At 44.1% G+C, this 23,462-nt stretch overlaps 1 pseudogene; it reads right to left on the bottom strand.

Moving 5' to 3' along the window:
• Nucleotides 1–13,626: 13,626 nt before the first annotated feature.
• On the bottom strand, nt 13,627–16,868 carry LOC147448755 (uncharacterized; annotated as a pseudogene).
• Between the last annotated feature and the right edge of the window lie 6,594 nt (nt 16,869–23,462).

The raw sequence follows: 23,462 nt of genomic DNA, 5'->3' as shown, positions 1-23,462 counted from the left end.
TACGAACTTAGCCACTTCCTTAGCTGTAATCCGGGTGGTGGCAACTGCTTCAGCCCACCTGGTCATGTAGTCCACACCCATGATGATATAAAATTTACTTGATTGGCTCCTTGGCAAAGGCCCAATAGCATCAATTCCCCATTTCTCAAATGGTCCATATGAGATTATAGGAGTCTGTGGCTCATATGTGAGCCTCCTATCCCCTGCCTTTTGACATTCCTTGCATGTTTTACACCAATGATGCACATCCCTATGTAGACTAGGCCATACAAACCCGGCTTGTAGAATCTTTCTACTAGTGATGTCAAGTGCAAAGTGTCCTCCGCAAACACCATCATGGCAACTTGAAATGATTTCAGTGATCTCTCTAGAGAGAGGTACACGCCTAAGAATTTGATCCTTACCCTTGCAGTAGAGGTCGTCATTGATAAGGCGGTATTGTTGCCTTGCGCACAAGCCACTGCTTTTGGCCCTTAGTAAGATCCTTAGGACACTCTCCTGTGTCCAAGAAACTCATGATTTCAGGCATAGCATCGCTACCTTGGAAGAGAGGCAGCTTCAACTTGATAGCACCCACCACTGAAACATCTTGCAACTTCTCTCTAGCTAGAGCATCTGCTTCTTGATTTTCTGCTCGAGGGACATGATGTAATTGTACAACTTGAAATTTCCCTAAAAGTTCCTTGACTTTGCGCAAATGGCCTAGCAAGATATGATTTTTACAAGCCCAAGTTCCTTGTATTTGTTTTATTAAAAGCATGGCATCACCAAATACATTTAACCGTTGAATGCCCTGTGTGACACACCACTCTAACCCAAGAGTTAAAGCTGCATATTCTGCCTCATTGTTAGAGTGAGAATCCAAGAGATTCCCAATGGAGAAAACCTTGTCCCCTTGCTCGTTGAAGATGACAATGCCTGCTGCAGCTTTGTCCACTTTCCTCTTGTAGGCTCCATCAAAGAAAAGAGAGTGAGCCTCCTCTACCTTAGGGACTTCCAGCACGGGTGTAATATCTTGATCATTTGGCTTTATCTTTAGCTTCTTTTCATAGTGGCGATGAGTGAGAATACCTCCTAGACTGGCCCTTGTGGAGTTCTCCACTTGCATTGTGTAGTCAAACTCTTGTAGTCTTGTGAGCCATTTGGAAATCCTAGAAGAAACATCCATGTGCTGCATTACATAAGGAAATACTTCTTCCATTGTTAAGATTATGAATGGTCTAGACAATAAATAAGAGCGAAATTTGGTGGTAGCAAACATTAATGCAAGCACCATGTGCTCCACTACCGTGTATCCCTTTTCTGATGGGGTCATCATTCGACTAGAGAAGTAGATAGGACGCATGAAAGAAGTTTGAGGATCCTTTTGCATCAATACAGCCCCAAGTGTGTCATTGCCAACACTAGGGTTTACATAAAATGGCTCGTCCCACTTTGGAGGTGCTATGGTGGGAAGTGAAGCTAGAATTTGTTTTACCTCATTGAATTGTTGTTCATTTTCTTCACTCCAAGTGAAGATCTCTTGATGGGTAACTTGTTGTAAAGGGAGAACCACTTGGGAGAGCAAGTGAATGAACCTACTCAAATACCTCACCTTTTGAAGAAAAGAGACCAATTTCTTTGTTGTGGTGGGAGAGGTCAAAGCCACCAAGGCTTGAACCTTGCTTGGGTCAGCTTCAATGCCGTTGGCCGAGATCACATGGCCAAGAAGAGTAACCTTGCTTTCACCAATGTGGCATTTCTCCACATTGAGTTGGCCACCCAAAGCTTGTAGCCTAGCTAGACCTTCATAAACTTTCTCCAAATGAAGAGAGCGAGAGCTATAGATGCAAAAGTCATCAATAAAAACACGGATTGATTTTCCAAAGAATGGCTGAAAAACAAATGTCACATATCGCTGAAAAGTGGCTGGAGCATTAGTGAGACCAAAAGGCATAACTCTGTAAGCAAAACATCCCCATGGTGTGATGAAGGTTGTCTTCTTTTGATCTTCTTCAGCGATGCTAATTTGGAAGTAGCCTGAGTAGCCATCACATACCGTGTAGCGCTCATGTCCTGCTACCTCATTGAGTATTTCGTCTTGAAAAGGAAGAGGAAAATGGTCCCTCTTTGTGGCTGCATTAAGAGGCTTGTAATCAACACAAACCCTCCACTTACCATTCTTCTTTGGTGTGACTACCACTGGAGAAACCCACTCTGAGTCTTCAACAGGATAGATAAAACCGGCTACTAGCAATTTCCTCACCTCTTTGAGTAGGGCGTCTTGTTGAATTACTCCTAGCCACCTGAGCTTCTGCACTACAGGTTTACTTCCCTCCTTGAGCTTAATGTGATGTTGAACTACTGTGATGCCAGTGATATTATCATATTCATCAATGAATAATGTGGTAAAATTACTTAGCATCAAAATATAATCTTCACGCTCCTTCCCACACAACTCACTAGAGAGCATTTGATGTAGCTTACTTGCTTCTACCAGAGGTTGTATACCTGGTGTCTCCCCTTGGCTTGATGATGAGACATTAGGTTGCTCCATCTTCTTAGGGTCCTTGAGAATGATCCCCATCACCTCAATGCTACTGTCACTTTCTTCACTCACTGTTGACTCCTCCTCTGAAGCGGTTGAAGATTCACCACTAGAAAACTCATCCTCGGAGGTTTCTAGATCCATGTCGCGTTGTTGACCTATCTTCATGTCGTAAAGTATTGGCCTTCCTTTTGCACCCTTCATCTGGATTATGCCTGTGTCCCAGTTCTGCTTAGCTCTCATAGCCATAAGCCAAGGCCTCCCTAGAATGATAGGATAGCCCTCCCCTTTGTGTGGCATGACAAAGATGTCCACATCTACCTCGGTGTTGAATGCCTTTATCCTAACTGCATTTATAACACCAACACATTGAACTTTTAAATTATTTTCCATTTTGGCTCGGCATGGTGCCGGCCGACTCACCTCTAGACCCAAACGGTGCATCATTTTTTCACTCATGACGCATATTTGTGCGCCACCATCGGTGTAGATATTGGAGATGTGTTGCCCTTTGATGTAAGCATCCATCACTGGTAGTATGTCGTCTAGATTCCTCCCAGAGATAGCCTCAGCTATCTTTGGCTTTGGTCGCCTCGTGTTAACCATCTTTGTCCATTGTCTCCTCACCCTAGGTGCTAGGTGGAGTAACTGGGGCCAGGTGATTTTTGGGCCCTGCACAGAAACATCTTGAACCAAATCATATGGTTTAGAACATTCACCCAAAGAGAAATCTACAATGTCAATTTTACGTCGTGACTTGGACGGCTTTTTGCTAGATTCCCCTTTATTCTTCATCTTTTGTTCCTTTTGAGAAGATTCACCATGCCTAGCGCGTTTTACCCCAATGGCATCTACTCCTTTAACCTTGGTCTTATCCTCCTCCACTTTCTCCTTTCCCTTACCTTCAAGACTGATGACGCTTACTGTTTGATTGCCAACTGGTGGTGGGGGTAAGGGTGGAATGAGAGGTTGTGGTGGTGGTGGTGGTGGTTGTGGTTGTGGTTGAATCGGTGGTTGTAAGATTTGCATGGGTGGTGCTTGTCGTGGTGCCCTCGGTGGTGGTGGTCTTGCTCTTGGTGGTGAAACCTGGTTTTGTCTGGCTCCTCTGTTGAAATTCTGCCTCCTTGGTTGTGGACAATAGTACATGCCATGACCATCCTCCCCACAATTGTAGCAGTGGTATTCTTGGTTTTGCCTTCGTTGTCCTCTCCCTTGCTCTTGGTTGCGATTGTGTGCATGCCCTTGTTGTATCAAATGGACTGAGAGATTCTCAAGTTGATTGGTGATTCGGTTGAGCAGGTCTTGCTGATCTTCAATTGGTTCTTGTGGTTGAATCCTCTGGGCGACTGTTGTAGGTGGTGCTAGAGGTGGTGGGGTCCTAACGGCTTCCTCTCCATCGATATTCCTGGCTTGTAGGCGCAACTTCTTGTCTTTAAGGCGGGCCACTTCAACTGCTAGCTCATACGTAGCAGGAAACCTTCCCTTCACCTTCTCTATAAGAGTTGGCCATAACCCAGCCACAAACCGATCCTTCTTTAGGAAATCAGGTGCCCCCTCATCCTCTCTTAGCGATGCAACCCATCGCCCCCATAAATCTACAAACTTTGACTCATATGATGCGTATTCTAGCATACTTCCCTGCTTCAACTCTGTCAACAATTGCCATAGTTTCTCTGATGTTGTGCCCTCTCCAAAACGCTTGACAAAGGCTGCCCTTAATAATTCCCACCGTTCCTTGGTTTCTTGTGCCAAGGCATTGTACCATGATCTTGCCTCCACCTTCATTAGAAGTGGGAAGATGCGCAAGCGCGAAGCATCATCATCTCTCGCAGAGATGACACATGTTATTTCCAAGTTGTCTAGAAAGTCTGCAGCATCCTCGCCCACCTTACCAGTAAAGGTTGGAAATGCTACACTTGCCATGATTACTGAGAGAGAGCTAGAAAGACACACTTCTTAACTTGCAAAATTTTTTTCTTCTTTACAAGGAGGCGTGTATACCCTATTATACTAGGACATAGATTAAAACTTCAAACGGTACATTGCCTTGTACCAAAGGTAAAACAAATGGCTGATCTGATGCCAGAACCTCAAAAAACCGCTCCCCACCCGGCATGGTGTCAATGACGTGCTGGTAGTGAATCTTCAAGTCCAATATTACCTTGATTGAGCGTACACGTGTTGGTATGTGTGATCTGTCTTGAGGTAGGTTGTCCTGATTCATGTGAAGCTTAGAGGTGCTTAGTCACTGTCCAAGCTTGTAGGAGAGGGTGGTGTTCTTTCCTGAAACAAACTCAGTAGATCCCTAGTTTCTCTAGTGAGAGTGTGAGCCAATGCTTCTGTTATCTGTGCTGCAGCATCAGGTGCGACTTGAAAACTGACTATGATAATTACCTCGGTGACTTGAGTTACCCGATTCTCAAAGTAGAATAGTGTTGATTCTCTATTGTGCAGAGCTCTTTCCATTTTGTTGTTGTTGGTTGGTTGTAGGTTGCGGACATGGTTTCCACCTCCTCCTTCTTCTTCTTGGCACTTGGCCTATGTATATCCACTGGGTTTGGCGCGTTGGTTGACTCTCCCACTTCAAATCGATTACCGTTACGCCTGGCACTCGAGCTTCGATGGAGATGCGGAGTTCGTCTAGTTGTGCTTGGAGCTCTTCTTCTTCTGTCGTCCAGTTAGAAAATCCTTCATACTCATTCATCCATTCACAATAGTTTAGGGTTTTCAGTCTTGTAAACTGAAGGGTTTCAAGAGCCCTCCTCCGTGGGGGCACCAAATGAGAGGCGGAAGTGAAAAAAAATAGACCCGGTGGCCTCTACACCAAGACTATGCACAATGGCCTCATCATGGGGAATACACAATAGGGGCACCACCTAGCAAGATATGCGGCTAGGACGCATACATATACACAGTGAAGCATGCATGGAAAACAATTTCAAGATCCACGCCCAAATGTGGAATGGGGTGGTCGGAGAATAAGGTGAGAGCAGTGGTGAGTGAGTGAGAATGGGCTCGCTATGCGTGCATGTAGTAAGGAAGATAACGAGGTCAGGGATACATGCAAGTATGCTCACTTCTCATACAAAAGGTGGCGAATCCGCACACCTTAAGATGGAAGTATCAAGATGATAGGAATATAAGAGGGAGAGAGAGAGTGTGTGTGTGGTGGCGAATCCGCACACCTTAACATAAGCCGAAAAAAAATGGCAAGGAACAAGAATATACCATACTCACAATGAGATGTATCCAAAGCGACACAAAGTATGGCACCAAGATGGAGTGTGTTGATTGCTTGCAAAAGATGAATACAATAGGTAGCGTATGGCAGGAAAATGAGAAGGGAACAAGATCGTAGAAGGCATAATGGAAAGATGGGAGTTGATGGCGAGGAATATCATGAGTGTGTCCACCCTTCTTCTTCTTGAAATTGTGCCTTCAACCCTTAATTACAAGTGGTGTGGAGGTGTGGTGCTCATCTTTTGTGCATGGTGATGGTGATGATGATGGTGTTGTGATTATGTGATTAGGGTTCATGCTACAAGCATGTAGCACAAGAGTGTGTATGGATAGGTGTGTGTGTGTGTGTGTGTGTGTGTGTTCTCTCCCCCCAAGTGAGCTCTCATGGCCTCCTTATATAGGGAAGGAGGGAAGGATTTAGCAATATTTCTATTTGAGGTGAGTGTCCCACTTTGGTGACTAGGAAAATGGGGTGCATGTGACTGTGGCTCCCATCTTGTCTCCTCATTATTTAAAATACCAGAGTCAATAGAGAGAGAAGAGAGAATGTGGGTAGGATGTGGAGGATAGGAAATATTTACAATAGTCTAGCTTTGGATAGACATAAGCTTATTAGGGAGAGAAGAGAGAGGTAAGAAAATTATAAGAGAGGTTGTCGAAGGTGGATATTTGTTGATGAGGATGGATCCTCCAAAAATGGTGATAGAATTACTCTAGACTAGCCAAGACCTCATTAAAAGAGACTTGTCTCTTGTAATCATGCTTGAAGACTTGTAGAACCATAGCCATTCTAGAAGGAAGAAAAGTGGGGATGGCCTGTGTCACCATTACACGAGAAAACTGGGGTCCACTACAAAAATCATATCTCCGTGTTCATAACTCCAAAAATTTTGAAAAAAATTGAGCTAAAAGTTGAGATCACGAGCTACATCTTTCATGTTGAAGGCTTGAAATTTGAAAGTGGGGTTGAGGCTTGAAAATGAAAACTAATGAATAAAATATTTGGTAGAGTGGAATAATATACATACATGAAAAAAATATATTAGAAAATACTAGAATATATATATTTAATATTTTTAAGGTCAAAAGAGAGATCAACAAAGAAAGCTTACTTATTATGCTACATCGTGATTGATTAGCATAAGTATTATTTATTTAATAAAGGCTAAAACGTTTGTGAAAAAGGAAGAAAAAAATCAAAAGTAACTTATATAATGGGAAATATTTTGATAAAAGGGCAAAAATATATGGGGGGGTTCCCATGCATGGAAAAGCTTTCCTCAAGAGGAATAAGATTCTATTAAAGCTTTGCTGAAATTCACCCTAATACAGGTGATTAGGGGCTGAAAACACAGAATTTTCAGTCGCTGGATAAGAGAGAAAGAGACTTTCTACTACTTTACGCGATGAAACTTCTCCCACAACTGCCTACAACCATGAGAGGCCTTGTTCTAGGTGATGGGTGCTCAACGGCTGCACAGACACCACAAGGTGCTGCTCTCAAGCTTCAATGGAGAGCTTCACTGTGTAGAGGACGTTCAACTTAGGGAGGGTAGTGCATTGCCAACCCGACAAGAGGGGGAGGGGCTGCTCTCATATAGCCAGCCAGAAGAGGGGGTGCTAGCATGAAGAGAGAGAGAGAGAGAGAGAGAGAGAGAGAGAGAGAGAGAGAGAGAGAGAGAGAGAGAGAGATTGCATTGGTAAGTGTGCAAAGTGGCACACACTTAATAATTTAAAAACCATTCAACTTTTGACTTTAAAAGCCCTATGCTAATTAATGAAATGTGCAATTAAGTGCACAACTGTACACATAGATGCAACAAATGAAAATGTTAGCTGCTCCCAGCGCAATACCGTACCAGCACTGGTCTGGCATTACCTGTTCGCACTTGTCCGGCCATTTGGTCCAGCGTAGACAATTTAAAATAATTTAATTGACTCGTGCTAAGGCCGTAAAAATAATTCAAGCCTTAGGATTACTATTGTTCTAAGGATCCCATCTCATTCCTATGCTTGCACTAGCGCGCGTAATTTTGTGAGCCTAAAATACCCGATTTCCCAATCACTTGGGCTTCAGGGCATTTTTTGCTAGGGTCTCCTTGAGGTGCTCTAGCTCAAACTTGGGCGCACCTGAGGCCCCAGAACTGCTAGATCTATTCTGATGTGCAGACAACTAATTAAATAATTCTTTTCTCGTAAATACATTAGTTTTTTACAAAGTCTGACATAGTTACATACCTCTTGGTTCTAAACAGTTGACCTCAACTGTAGAGCGTCAGCATAACTGTGCAAGATGTCTGGGTAGTCCTTGAGATCGGACTCAGTCATCCACTTTGCATCTAAAGGGGTGTAATTCTTAAACTTGACTAAATACTTTCGATGTAGGCTCCCCGACTCTAGTTGTCTCTCAGAGTGGTGTATTATTTGTTCAGGTTGAAGGATTTCCTCAGTCTCTTTGACTTCTGGAGGATCTTCTTGTACTGGCGCCACCGGAGGAGGTCCAACATATGGTCGGAGGAGACTTACATGAAAAGCAGTATGGATGCGCCAGTGAGAAGGCAAATCCAATTTAAAAGTCACGTCATTGACTTTATCTGTAATTTTGAAAGGGCTGTAAAAGCTATGGGAAATTTTGACAATTTTCCCTTTTCCAACCCGCTTTTTCAATCTAGCTTTCTCAAAGCGAAGCATGACATATTGTCCTTTTTTAAGATTGAGATTTCTTGTGTGCTTGTTTGCTTTTCTCTTCTGTTGCTCTTGAGTACGTAGAATTGCTTGCTTTACTTGTTGATAGACAATATCAATATTGCGCACAAATTTATCTGCAGCGAAGATGTTTTCTTTGGCTTCTCAGAAATAATTTCGAAGGGAGCTTTACCCGTTGAGGAATGGATGGTATTATTATACGCAAACTCAACTATTGGTAAGTATTGTTTCCATTTGGATTGTCGTTCCGAAACATAGCACTTGAGGAGGTCTAAAACAGTGGCATTAGCGATTTTGCTTTGACCATCTGTTTGAGGATGATAAGTTGATGAAAAATCAAGCTTAGTTCCCAAGTTTTTGAACAATTCCTGCCAAAATAAACCAGTCATGTGAGGATCTCTATCGCTAACAATAGTCTTTGGCAATCCATGGTGTTTAAAAATCTGAGCTAGAAATATTCTAGCCATGTGATCAGCTGTGATCGTCTTCTTTACTGGAAGGAAATGTGCTTGCTTACTGAATCTGTCTACTATAGTCTAGCTTGCATCATTTCCATTCTTGGATCTAGGAAGATTCGTAATAAAATCCATGGAAATACTTTCCCATGGCATGTTAGGCACATGGAGTGGCTGAAGCTTGCCATAAACTTTATGTCTGTCATATTTTACTTTTTGGCAGACTAAACACTTACGTACATGTTTTTCAATGTCCGCACGGAGTGTTGGCCAAAAGAAATATCTTTCGAGGGCACTAGTGGTAAGAACAATTCCCCGATGCTTGGCATAAGGAGAATTATGTGCTTCATCCATCACCTTCTGTCGTAAGGGCTGAGCTATGCATATTGCTTGTTGATGATAGACGTATTATCCCTAATGGCATAAGGTGTCCTTGAGTGACCAGATTGAAGATCTGCGCAAATTATAGCGAAGTCTGGATCTTGAGGAACATCTCACTGAGAGATTCTAGTTCCTCATGATAAATTGTTGTTAGTGCATTGATTTTTGCACGCCCGGAGAGAGCATCTGCAACTTCATTTTTTGTTCCGAAAGTGTGTAAAATCTGAAAATGGAACATTGAAAGAAAGTTGGCCCATCTCATCTTCTTTTCTGATAACTTTCTCTATGTGAGAAAGTAGCGAAGACTCCGATGATCCGTCTTGATAATAAAATCAGCTCCTAGGAGATAATGTTTCCAATGGAAAGAGCATGAACTACTATCATTAGCTCTTTCTCATATATGGAAGCATGCAACTTTACATCTATAAGGCGCCGACTTTTGTAGGCTATGGGGTGACCCTCTTGGTTCAAAACTGCTCCTACACAATCTCCAGATGCATCGCAGTATACCTTGAAAGGTTTGCGAAGATCAGGGATGGTGAGAACAGGTCCGTGATTGAGTAGATGCTTAAGCTTTTCAAAAGCTTGTTTTTGTCCAAACCCCCAATGAAATGGAATCCGCTTCTTTTTCAAGTCATGGAGGGGACTTGCTATAGCGGCAAAGGCTCGAATGAAACGCCGATAATAGGAACAGAGGCCGAGGAAACTTAGTACAGCATGTACTGTAGTTGGCCTAGGCCATTCTACAACTGCTTGAATCTTATCAGGGTCCATTCTCACATGGTTGTGAGATACTATATGGCCCAATTAGTGGATTTCTTTTAAAAAGAACTCACTCTTCTTAGCATTCACAAATAATTTGTGTTTGCGTAATTCTTCAAACACTAATGCGAGATGCTTATAGTGTTCGTCTTCGGTGTCTGAGAAGATTAAGACGTCATTGAAGAAAACGCCTGTAAAGCTTCTATATGAGTGGAAGATTCTATCCATCATTCAGTTGAATGTGGTTGGTGCATTAGTGAGTCCAAAAGGCATCACTAAGAATTCATACAACCCGAAGGTTGTTCTAAATGAAGTTTTATGCACATCTTGAGGAGCTATGCGGATTTGATGATAACCTCGCTTCAAGTCTATACAACTAAATACACTTGCTCCTTGTAACTTATCAAGAATGTCATCAATCCGAGGGATTGAAAATCGATTCTTGATGGTGATCTTGTTTAGAGATCTATAGTCTATGCACATGCAGAATGTGCCATCCTTTTTCTGTACTAGCAAGACAGGTGAACAATATGGAGAAGTACTAGGCCTTATTAAGCCCTTCTCCAAAAGTTCGTTAACCTGCTTGAGAATTTCCTCTTGCTGCATTAGACTAACTTGATAAGGGGGCTGATTTGGAGGAGAACTTCTTGGGATCAAAACAATTGTATGATCCTCAGGTCGAGGAGGTGGAAGCTCATTTGGTAGTTCATCTGCAAAACAATCTTTAAAACTTTCTAATAACTTAAGTCTTTTTTTCTCTAAAGAGGAAGAAAGTTGTGAAGCAGACACATCTCTCTCTCTTGCAAAAATCAAGTACGTTGAAACACACTTTTTCATTACTTTCTTGATTGCAATGTGATTGGCGATGGGGATACGCCAATCACCTGCATCCGCGAGTACAAGATATTCCTTTCCTTTATGATCAAAGGATAAAGTTTTCTGAACATAGTCAGGAATGAGATGCATCTTGTAGTGCCAAGGCATTCCCAAGATAACATCACACCCTTCAAGTGAAGCTAGTAAGAAAGACTCTTGATCTTTGTAGCTGTCGACCTTTAAATTCAGCTTCCCTATGATTGGAGTAGAGCTAGAGTTCTGCCCTTTGAAAGCAGATTGTGCTTGCATGAAAACTCCAAAACGGTTGGGCTGTAAAATCAGGTCATCGGCTAGCTTTATAGCGATGAAGTTGTCTTACTGCCAGGGTCAAACAGAATAAGAGTGCATTGGTTGTTGATACTACCCCATGCTTTGAGAAGAGCTCTTTCTTTTTCATCCTTGGTTGTATTCCCATGTACATCTGAAACTGCATTAGAAGAGGGTGGTTGCGGAGTTTTGGTAGGACAATCACCCTTCATATGTCCAACTTGTCCACACTTGAAGCATCTTCCTTCGCTGATGTAGGTTCTCAATTCAGCAGGAGAGAGATATCTCCCTTTCTTGGGCTGATTTGGCTTTGCTTCTGCTTCAAAGGCGGTTATTTTCTTCTTTTGAGAAGAAGAAGTAGAGGTAGGCTGCTCATGGAGAGCCTTCTGCTTGGCATGATAGGTGCTTTGCTCCATCTTCTTAGGAGTATCCTTATGTATTCCATCAGCTATGCGACCTGATTCCATAAGTATCTGCAAGTTACCTCGAGGGTAAAGCTTCATAGCCTTTTGCAAGGCTTCATGCAATCTGCTTCAAACTTGCGCATCTTCTCCGAATCGTCAATCTTCCTAATGGAGTGACTTTTAAGAGAACGTCCCAAAACCTATCCACATAGCGTGGAACATTTTTGTTTTCTGACAGTGAGAGTCGATCCCATTCTTTCTTTACCGCTTCCTCATAGTTTGGAGGAAGTAACTGTGCGTAGAACTCCTTCTTGAAAACAATCCAATCTTGGGGTTTACGATTTTCTAAGATCAGGGTTAACCACCAATTGTTGGTGGTGCCTTTCAGGTACATACTGACATGGCGAAGCTTGGATCTTTCTTTAAAATTCCCTTCTGCAAATGCAACTTCAAATTGGCGGATGAAAGCCAAAGCTTTGTCATTATCACGCCGTCCATTGTAGGTGTCAAATTTCACATCTTTGTCTCCCAACTTCAATGTTTTCTGCCTGTGGTGCTTCTTCTTATGGTGCTCCTTCTTTCTATGCTTAGACTCTTTGTGTATGGGAGTCCTTTCCCTTGAATGTACTTCTTGCTGCGACGGATCGTCAAGAAACATGTCTTCCGGAGCGACTATGTCATCTATATCCTTCATGAAAGAGAACTGAGGGGAATTAGGAGGATCTGCTCTTGAACCTTGGGATTAAACTGCACATGATGTTCTGGAGGTTTCCTCTGCCTCTCGTGCATGCGGGAGGTTCCAATTAAATGATCTTTCCTTGGTTCTGGCGCCTTTGGGTTCTGCGGGATTTCTCCCGACCCCATCAGCACTTTCTCCTTCCCTTTCTCAAGAGTATGGAAAATCTTTTGGACTTCTGGATGGGAGAGAGATGACCTTGCTCTGATACCATTGTCACAAAAATACGGAAGCGAAAATTGACTGTTAAATGCAATTTATATACTCAAGAGACTTTGGAAAGAAAGAGAGAAATCTTGACACATCATTGGGAACCAGAAGATGGGCTATTCCCCCCCCATAAAGAGAATATCTTTATTACTAAAGGAGAATCTTTACAAGCACAGGATTGGGGCAAAAAGCCCGTCCTCTATTCTTTCTTGTCCTTTTTCTTCTTCTGACTGAGAGAGTAGAAGAACTGCTCTCTGACTACTGAGAGGATCTTCCTCTTTTGTGAGATTTTGGGAAGCTCTCATAGGCAAGAGTCACCTTCCACAAAACTCATCTTCCGCTAACTGTGTGTCTTTGGACATAATCGTTCCTGTAGTCAAACCACGAAAGAAACATGCAAAACACACGCACACACGCTTGCTGTAATTTTCTGCATATAACCAGAAATTGTTACCTGAGCGCGTTCCAATGCCGAAATGGAGGTCCTTTTCGTGACAGAAATGCTCCAAACTTTGTGTATGTGTAGAGTAGGTAGAGAGGAATAAGATTCTATTAAAGCTTTGCTGAAATTCACCCTAATACAGGTGATTAGGGGCTGAAAACAGAGAATTTTCAGCCGCTAGACAAGAGAGAAAGAGACTTTCTACTACTTTACGCGATGAAACTTCTCCCACAACTGTCTACAACCATGAGAGGCATTGTTCTAGGTGATGGGTGCTGAGAGGCTCCACATACACCACAAGGTGCTGCTCTCAAGCTTCAATGGAGAGCTTCACTGCGTAGAGGACGTTCAACTTAGGGAGGGTAGTGCACTGCCAACCCGGCAAGAGGGGGAGGGGCTGCTCTCATATAGCCAGCCAGAAGAGGGGGTGCTAGCATGAAGAGAGAGAGAGAGAGAGAGAGAGAGAGAGAGAGAGAGAGAGAGAGAGAGAGAGAGAGAGAGAGAGAGAGAGAGAGAGATTGCATGGGTAAGTGTGCAAAGCGGCACACACTTACTTAATAATTTAAAAACCATTCAACTTTTGACTTTAAAAGTCCTATGCTAATTAATGAAATGTGCAATTAAGTGCACAACTGCACACATAGATGTAACAAATGAAAATGTTAGCTGCTCCCCAGCGCAATACCGTACCAGCACTGCTCTGGCATTACCTGTTCTCACTTGTCCGGCCATTTGGTCCAGTGTAGACAATTTAAAATAATTTAATTGACTCGTGTTAAGGCCGTAAAAATAATTCAAGCCTTAGGATTACTATTGTTCTAAGGATCCCATCTCATTCCTGTGCTTGCACTAGCGTGCGAAATTTTTTGAGCCTAAAATATGAGGCTACTATTTACCCCTTCATTGAAGACCCGATTTCCCAATCACTAGGGCTTCAAGGTATTTTTTGCTAGGGTCTCTTTGAGGTGCTCTAGCCCAAACTTGGGCGCACCTGAGGCCCTAGAACTGCTAGATCTATTCTGATGTGCACACAACTAATTAAATAATTCTTTTCTCGTAAATACATTAGTTATTTACAAAGTCTGACATAGTTACAAGAGGGGAAAGTGTGTGTAGATATGGGCTAGGGCAAAGGAGATGTGGATAGGGTGAGGGGGTGTGGAGTGGGGCGAGGGAATGTGGAGAGGTGGAGAGGGGTTGGGTAGGAAACAACATAGGAAACAACATACAAGAGCAAGGGAAATAGACACAATGAGAACATAGGAGATACCATAACTTGAGTTGTCATAATGGCAGGACCAGCAATGACGACAAACTTCCTCCTACTGGGCTTCTTTGGGAGCTTACCAAGTGTAAATGCTTTTAGTCTAGGGCCAACTGAGCAATCAACCCCTGAGACTTCTACACTCGTTGTTGGCTCAAGTGGCTCATTGGGCTTAGTTATGGTAGGAACGCCATTTCGCTTAGTTACGGTAGGAACCCAGGAAAAGGAAAATGGTGTGACCTCAGGCAAAGGTTGAATAGGTAGTCCATAACAAGGCATAGACTTGGTAGCGTCCAACCACTCTAACAGATCTTCGTCTGACCCTTCAGGTGTAGTAGGATGTTCTTGTTCAGGGTTGGTTTCCATTGACAAAGAAACTTGTTGCACAACGGGATCCATGCCTCTTTCTAGGCGAATGGGTTGCATTGGGGAGCTGGGAGTATGTATCCACATGGCGTCGTTTCCCCAATCATGAAGTGCTTTAGTGTGTCGCAGCCATGGTCTACCGATGAGCAAGGGAAATCCGCCCTCAACCTGGGAAAGACGAACCACAACAAAATCCAAGTGAAAGGTAGGGTCTTGTACCTGCAGAGGCACTTTGTCCACTATGTCCATCGGGTAGACTGTCCACTGGTCGGCCAATGTAACTGTGAAGGGAGTAGGGTGAGTAGGCTGTAGACCTAGAGCTAACATAGTGAACTTGGGCATCAGATTGATGCCAGATCCACCATCCAATATCACTCCTGAGAAGTGTTGCCCCAAGACGGACACGGTGAGACGAGGGCTTCTATAATCAGTGAGGGGAGCAACGGGATGGGATATCATATAGGACTCTGATGGTTGCACTGGGAGGTGCCCGCCACTAGGACCTGCTCCGGGGTAAGATGATTGAATAACTGCAAGGGTGTCACTTCTAAAACTCGCATCTAGCCGCAACATGTCATATAGGGACACTTGTTGAAAGGTGTTCTTCGAGATTTTCTCTGCTGTAAGATTTTCTTGTTCTACCAGTGGTTTCTCTGGGACCTTGATCTGTTGTAGATCGGAAACTGCTTCCAAGAAGGCTTCATCAATATCGGAGAGCAAAGATTTGGATTCTTGCTTGTCACTGGGTGATGGCTTGTCAACAGGTGAAGGCAGGGTATCCACTATTGTGAGAATGTGTGGGGAAGTTGAATGTGCGAGAATGCTAAGATCGAGAGCGGCCCTCTGGGTGCGAGTGAGGACACCCGTTGGCTCCTCGACCAACTGCATCTTATCTTGAGGGGGAATGGTGCTAACTGCTATCAAATTGAGCTTGGGAAAGGTAAACTCATTCTGGCCTTGACTTGGGTTCGCCGTGGATGCATGAAGTTTAGGGCAATCCTTATTGTAGTGATTCTACGTTTCAGGGCAATGACGGCAAGGAGGGGACCCTTCGGGCAGGGGGCATTTGCTTTGGTAATGATCATATTCCCCACATCTGTAGCACAAAATGGGCCGATTTAATGGGCGAGGTGGTCCTTGCTCCTGGTGCATGGAGTTGGAGGTGGAAGCATAGAAGCTTTGAGGTGATGAGGGAGCATGGGTGTGATAAAAGCTCTGAGAGGGAAAAGTGCTCTGCATACCTTGCATAGGAGGGGCTGTCAGCAAAGGTGTCATGTGGTTTGGATGGCCATAGAGGGAAACCATGATGGATACAGGTGGTAGCCCTTGTTAAAGAGTAGGACCAAGACTTTGCTGTATTTGTCCCTTGAGGTAGTAGCAATCCTTGTTCTCGTGTCCAGACTTTTCATAGAAGTGGCAGTAAACCCGAAGGGGGCATTCATCTGGAGGGTGCCTTGGAGAGCGGCATGAGCTACACCAAACCATAGCCTTAGTCTCCTGCTGAAACTTGAGCTCTTCTAGCTCGCGCTTGATCTGCTGTAATGCCTCGTGATGTGGAGGCTTCTCTTGTCTAAGAGAGAAGGACCTCTCCTCTTGAAGAGCTCGCTGTAACATTAGGGCTTCCAGTTCTCTGCGTAAAGAAGTTAACAGATCAGAAGGACTTTCCAAAAACACTGAGGGGGTCTCTACCTGAGGGGAGTTGGTGAACAGCTTCCTAGCTCCTTCTATCCTAGTGGAAGCCGCGACAAACTCCTCCAGAGTGGCGTTAGGTCGGAGACTCTCTCGGAGTTTTTGCTGGGAAGTTTTGGGAAGAGCCTTCTCCACCCACTTCTTAACCATAAATTCGCCTGGTTGCTGAGGAAGCTTGGCCACAAGAGACTTTGTTTTGGTCATGAGCTTTGCAAAAGTCTCATTTGGCTGGAGCATCAGGTTTACCAACTCATCCAGGATCTTCTCTTGAAAGTCCCCTTGTCTGAAAGCTTCACAGAACTGTTGTCGTAAAGTGGCCCAAGTAGCAAAGTGGTTCTCTGCAAACTGGCTGTACCGCTTGTCTACTAAGCCATCCAAGGTAGATGGGAAGAGTGCTAAGTAGGCATCTTCTCGGTTGAGACCACGACCTCTTCAGAGAGAAACAAGCCTTTGGGCATGGTCGTCAGCATCCTCTGTGGAGAGACCCTTGAAAGTCGGAAACTTAATATTCACCTTAGCTAAAACGCTTGTGAGCTCTTTCATGGTTGTCTGTGTAGGAGCTTGTTGCACTGAAGCTTGCTGTAACACAGTGGGTGAGAAGTTTATTGATGGGGATGAGTGGGGAGGTGTAGAACTGGTTGAGGGAGACGGTAGGGGTAATGGGGCTGGTGGACTTCTGCTTGGCACGAAGGGTTGAGGCTTCCTGTGGTAGTACTTCAAGGGACTTAGCAGTGGGCTTTGTCGATCTTTTGACTGCCTTGTATGTGTCATGCAGTAACCACAAGCCCCCCAAGCCTCAAGCACGAAGACCTTCACTTACTGCACCAGACTCCACTAGACCAGGGCTAGTGACTAGACCTCCTAGTTAGACCTGGACGAGAGAGGACTAGATCCAGCCTACTTTGGCTAGACCTAGAAGAGAGAGAACTAGACCCAGCCTACTCTGGCTAGACCTGGACGAGAGAGGACTAGACCCAGCCTACTCTGGCTAGACCAGACTTGGACGAGATAGACTAGACCAGAACGAGTGACTAGACTAGTTGGTCTAGTATTGAGCTGGACAGACAAAGCTGGACTAAGCTAGTCCAGACCAATAGAGGCGAGAGCGCTTAAACGAGCTAGCTCCTGAACTTGTAGGTACAGTGGCGTGAAACTTCAGTTGAGGTCCCACCGGGCGTGCCAAAAATGAGAGCACTTGTAGCGGAGATAATGTGTCGTGCCCTCTGTAGTGGGTGCTCCTTAGTGCAATGTGCGTGATATCTCACTCCACAAAATGAAAACATAGAACACAAGAACACTAGAGCAACAACAGTACGACTCAGCAGATGAACAACATGAACATCAACAAACTCAAAGAAACCGGTAGACTCTAGCATGGCAGCGCACTCAGCTCCAGCCCAGATCTCATAGGTACAATAGGGGTGTCGAGGCTCAACTGTGCAGGCATGGTACAGATGTGCTGTGTACAACCTTGATGAGAGACTCTAGATGATTGACCACAAAAAAAAAAGATGATGATATGTCCCGACGATTGGCACCAACCACTCATATGTATCTCCCAGAAACACCAACAGTTGGCAGACATCCCAATCCAGCTAAGCCTATCTTCTAAGTGGGGTGGTCGTGATCTGGCCATGGTGTCCACTTGACCACCATCCATAACACTTGCCACGTGTCACAGCTCAGACGAGAGTCTGCCCAGTGTGAACTCAAGCCCAACTGCAACTAACTGCTTGTCCCATGTCAGTGACACTGTAGCCCTGCTACACATAGTACACCGGGCAATGGCATGTGTAGTGCAGCTCTGTCTCTGGCTCTAAGTTACATAGGTGATGTCACGTGACACATCCAATCCTATGTGTCCATGGACAACAAGCTACAGCATAAGAGGGTTCAGCCAGTCTAGATTAGAAGTGCTCTGACACTTTTTGTGAGTCTATTCGTAGACCGTGCATGCCCAGTCACTTAGTGTAGATGCATATCCTCTGGTTGCACACAGCATGATCATCAGTATTCCCATCAAAATCCATTAGAATCAGTTAGGGGATTTTTCTAGTGCATTTAGCCTACTTTTCCTATTTTTGACAATTTTCACTTATTAATTTAAGTGACTTCCCAACAAAAGTAGGTAGGGCAATTTGGGTAAGAAAATATATAAGCAAACCAAAGCTAGCACTCTTTGGAAGATAAGCAAGGAGCACAACAGGTCTCAGGCAGCAGGTACTCCCCTCTCTCAACAACAACCCTCCAAGCAAGAACCATCGCCAAGTTGCCCCCTTCCCTCTCTTAGCGTTTTTGCAAATGCATCCCCAGCATGGCGTTTTCTGCATCAAATTAGCCTCACCAAGAGCAATCATGCCTAGCGTTTTTGATCAAGCCGCCACAACACCAAGCCACTAGCGTTTTCAAGATCGCCATCAAAGCTGCAAATCAGTAGCGTTTTCAGCGCTTATTCGCAACAGATGTACCAGCGTTTTCAGCATTAAGGACATCATCAAATTCAGCCCTAGACATCAGCAGATACACCTCATTTCAGCCTCCCAAAAACGCAGCCTGATCAGCGTTTTCAGCAGCCCCGAATCAGCCCCAGATTTTCAGCCATAGCGTTTTTATGGACAGCAGTTAGAAGGTCATAAATTTCAGCCCTTAGGTCATCATCGACATCACCGTCGTTCGTCACCGACTTATCCTCGAGTTGCATCAGTTTCCATTCATCATCATTGTACCACTTTGTGAATAGTAGACCACTCTCGCCGACGAGAGTAGGGCCTTCAGAGGAGGGTTTTACAACGTCTCTGGTGTCTTATCTCTCTTCTCTCTCTATCTCTCAGTCTCATACACTTGCACGCACAGTGTCCATTCACTTTGTTTGTAATCATAGCATTCTTTCATTAAGAACGGAAGGCTCTACATTTCATAAGAACAAAAGGAACCTTGAGCACAGTTTGGGGCACTCATCTTGAGCAAAGCGCAAACATTCATTCCGCTGCACCTAACATTGATATCAGAGCTTTGGTAGTGTTCTGTATCACTCAAGGAAAGAACCACAAGAACCACATAATTTTTTTTGCTTGTTGAGGTCGCACGAACCCAAGTTCGTTTGGGCGTGTCGATTCCTAATCTTGTTTTTGAAGAGTGATAGGAATCCTAGGAAAGAAGGGCTTGTCCAGCCTCCCCTTGTGTCTCTTTTCTTTTATTGAGAGCGGACCGTGCACTTAGCGGCCGGCCACTCGATGTGAGGTGGGAAAAAGAAACCTTGGTGTGAGCGCAAGGCTGCCAAGGGGTGCGCCCGTAGAAAGGAGTAGAACTCGGGTGAAGAGAAGATCCTTCTCAAACACACTTTGCAAGCGAAAGAAAACTTCAAAAACCTCAGGAACTTCAAGAACCTGAAGATCCTCAAGAACCCAAGAACCCAAGACCCTCAAGAACCCAAGTTCCTCGTGAACTTAAGAACCAAAGATCATAGTGCATGGTCGTCACACGAAGCAGAATGGATACTTCGCATACAGGTGATGAGTATGAGAGAGGCGACGAAGAATTTTTCCCACCAGTAGATTTTTTCGACCCTCCCCCTTCGCCATCTACGCCACCAACTGTACCAAATCCTATGGAGGCAATGGTCAAGCACATGATGGACATGATGGCCAAACAAGAAGAGACTCGCATGAACATGATGGCCCAACAACAAGAAGCTAATCGAATTGCGTTGGCACAACAAGAAGCGAATTCCCTAGCTTTAGAACGCGAGCGCGACGAACGAAAAGAAAGAAAAGAACAAAGAAAGGTGGAAGAGACAGTACGAAGCGCGGCCTTTGAGGCCGAGCGTGCAGCTCAAAGAGTGGCTTTGGAGATCAAGCGTGAGGCTCAACGAAAACTACGCACTCAAGAATTGATCCGACAAGTACTAGCCTCGAAGCCTGAACCACCCAAAGATCGTGGGAGTTCCTCAAGTGGTGCAAGCCACGATTCATATTCCAACCATCCAGCCACAAAGAAGTTGACTTTCAGTAAGTATGATGGTAAGATGGATGCTACGGTTGTTCATTCTTGGTTGCATCAATTTAATGCTTATTTTGCGACAACTAAGAAGACAGGGAATAGCAAAGTTTTGACGGCAGCTCTGTACCTTGCCGGTGATGCCATCAATTGGTACCACGCATGGCAAGAGGCACACCTAGCAGCGCACCTAGAGGAAGCCGACGAATTCACGCCCCTTTCCTTCAATTGGGCTGATTTCCAAGACAAGCTTAAGGCACGGTTTATGCCACCTCAGTACCTCGCACGATTAAAGGACGGTTGGCGCGCTCTCAAGCAAAATAGTATGCCGGTTATGTCTTTTTCTAATCGTGTTTTGCAGCTAGGTACCCAATTACGCAAGTCGGATGATGAACGCAAAGAGACATTCCTTTTTGGGCTAGACGACTATATCATGTTTGATGTAGAAGCTTTCGATCCAATCGATCTCAACAAGGCGGTAGCGATTGCTCTCGCACAGGAGATGAAGCACAACAAGGGAAAGCCTAAGGAGAACAAGACTTCCACAAGTATCTCACAGACTTCTCAGAACCCTTAGAACGGTAAGAACGATAAGAATGGTAACTCTTCTAACCAATCTTCCAATAGTCTCTCAAAAAAGAATTCTTCGAATGAATCTAAGGGTAAGGCTAACACAATTGCTAAACCTAAGCTTACTCCAGATGAAAAGGTAGCACAAGGAATTGTAGGAGGATACATCACATCGGAAATCAAAGCACTTATTCTAAGGAAGGTCGTTGTTTTCATTGTCACATTAAGGGTCACATAAAAAAAACATGTCCTAAGCTTGAATCGAATGAATCTAAAGAATCCACAGAATCCACTTCCTCTATCAATGCAATTAATGATAACATGAGTGTGCCCCAAGTTTCTCATAACCCTCCCATTGATGATTCTCTCATTAAATGTTATGGTCGTACGTCGGGGCAACATTTTGTCATATTGTTTGACCCAGGTAGTATGTATGATGTGATCAATCCCTCTCTTGTTGAGAGAGCCTACCTCGAAGTTAGTCAGAGATCTCATATCGAGGTCTATGGCTTTCTTCCCGGTATGGACGCTCTCATCACGGAGGAGTGCCTTGATGTGTTGTTTGCAATTTAAAAAGCCGCCTTCACTAGAAGATTTGTTGTCTCTCCTCTCTCAGGATGTGATATGCTTTTTGTGCATTCGATGGTTTCGTGATGCTAACCCTCTCATTGATTGGGAGGCTAATACTTTCACTCTCAATGCCAAAAGTGATTCTCCCATTGTCATTCATGGAGAGAACATTGTTCATTCTCCATCTCTCATTGCTAATATGCAGGACAAGATGAAAGGATTCATGAGAAGGAGACTCACTCCGTCTCTTTTTCTCCAAAGCATGACACATAGGATTTGCATGATTGTGAGCAGCATGATGATTTGATTAACAATGATGAGCATGATGATTTGAACGATAAAGACAAGCATGATGATTTGCATCTGATTTCTCACAAGCATGATGAGTTGCATAAAGAAGATGTGAATGTTCACAAGGATGATGTGTTAGTTGATGCTTTTTCTAGCGAAGCTAACCTCGTTGCCGATTCAATCAATCATGAAGGATCGATCTTGGCTCTCGAGCCTAGGTCCAAAGAACCCTCACAGGAAGTATTATGTGTTCGCATGATTGATACACACGCATTGTTCGAGTGTTTCATTCGTGATCGTTTCCTGTATTTTAGTCAGCGTCTTTGTGTGATCCCTTTTCCTAGGCATGACATATTGTACGTTGAGCACGTTTCACTCATGAATGAGCACGGATGTATGCGGATTTTTCATGAAAAGCTGAAAAGTATGCATTCACGGAAGTAACATTCCATGTCTCTTCCTTGGCATGACACAGTTTACGAACGAGCACATGAAAGTATGAGCACCAAGCGTGGGTATTTCCATTGTGTTTTGCCACAGTTGATTGCTCTACATCATAAGAGAAAGATTCGATCTCATTGTTTGCATGTGTTTGATGAACGGGTTGTCACTTCATGTCTTTGTTCATCTACATTGCATGCACAGTCTTTGAGGAAGACAAGATTTTTTCCACTCACTTTACATGGAATGGGTATGTTCATGTTTTTGTGTTGGAAGTGGTTTCAAGAATTTTTAGCCATGGAGATTCTTTGAAGAAGAAAGAAGCATGACTCTCGACGAAGTTGAAGCATCGAAGCAGCCTCAAAAGACTTTGTCGTTTTAAGCGCGGCCCAAAGAAGCAAGCATTGCAGACCTTTATGAAGTTCAAGTACCGCACGACCCACACATCAGAGTGGGCCGGCGAAGAGTCCCTTCCAGGATTCTGGATGTTATTGGCAATCTCCCTCGACGCCATACAGTTCGGTATCAGTACCTCACTTTGAAAAGGAGGGGATGTCACGTGACACATCCAACCCTATGTGTCCGTGGACAAGCTACAGCATAAGAGGGTTTACTCAGTCCAGTCAATCTAGATTAGAAGTGATCTGGCACTTTTTGTGAGTCTATTCGTAGACCGTGCATGCCCAGTCACTTAGTGTAGATGCATATCCTCTGGTTGCACACAACATGATCATCAGTATTCCCATCAGAATCCATTAGAATCAGTTAGGGAAATTTTCCAGTGCATTTAGCCTATTTTCCCTATTTTTGACAATTTTCACTTATTAATTTAAGTGACTCCCAACAAAAGTAGGTAGGGTAATTTGGGTAAGAAAATATATAAGCAAACCAAAGCTAGCACTCTTTGGCAGATGAGCAAGGAGCACAACAGGCCTCAGGCAACAGGTACTTCCCTCTCTCAGCAAGAACCCCCCAAGCAAGAATCATCGCCAAGTTGCTCCCTTCCCTCTCTTAGCGTTTTTGCAAATGCATCCTCAACATGGCGTTTTCTGCATCAAATTAGCCTCGCCAAGAGCAATCATGCCTAGCGTTTTTGATCAAGCCGCCAGAGCACCAAGCCACTAGCGTTTTCAAGATCTCCATCAAAGCTGCAAATCAGTAGCGTTTTCAGCCCTTATTCGCAACAGATGTACCAGCGTTTTCAGAATTAAGGACAGCATCAAATTCAGCCCTAGACATCAGCAGATACACCTCATTTCAGCCTCCCAA

The sequence above is a fragment of the Adiantum capillus-veneris genome, chromosome 10 (assembly GCF_014529385.1).
Source record: "Adiantum capillus-veneris isolate H3 chromosome 10, ASM1452938v2, whole genome shotgun sequence".
Classification (NCBI taxonomy): Eukaryota; Viridiplantae; Streptophyta; class Polypodiopsida; order Polypodiales; family Pteridaceae; genus Adiantum; species Adiantum capillus-veneris.
The sequence above is the reverse complement of the archived record's forward strand: the minus strand, read 5'-3'. Positions and strand labels throughout refer to the sequence as shown.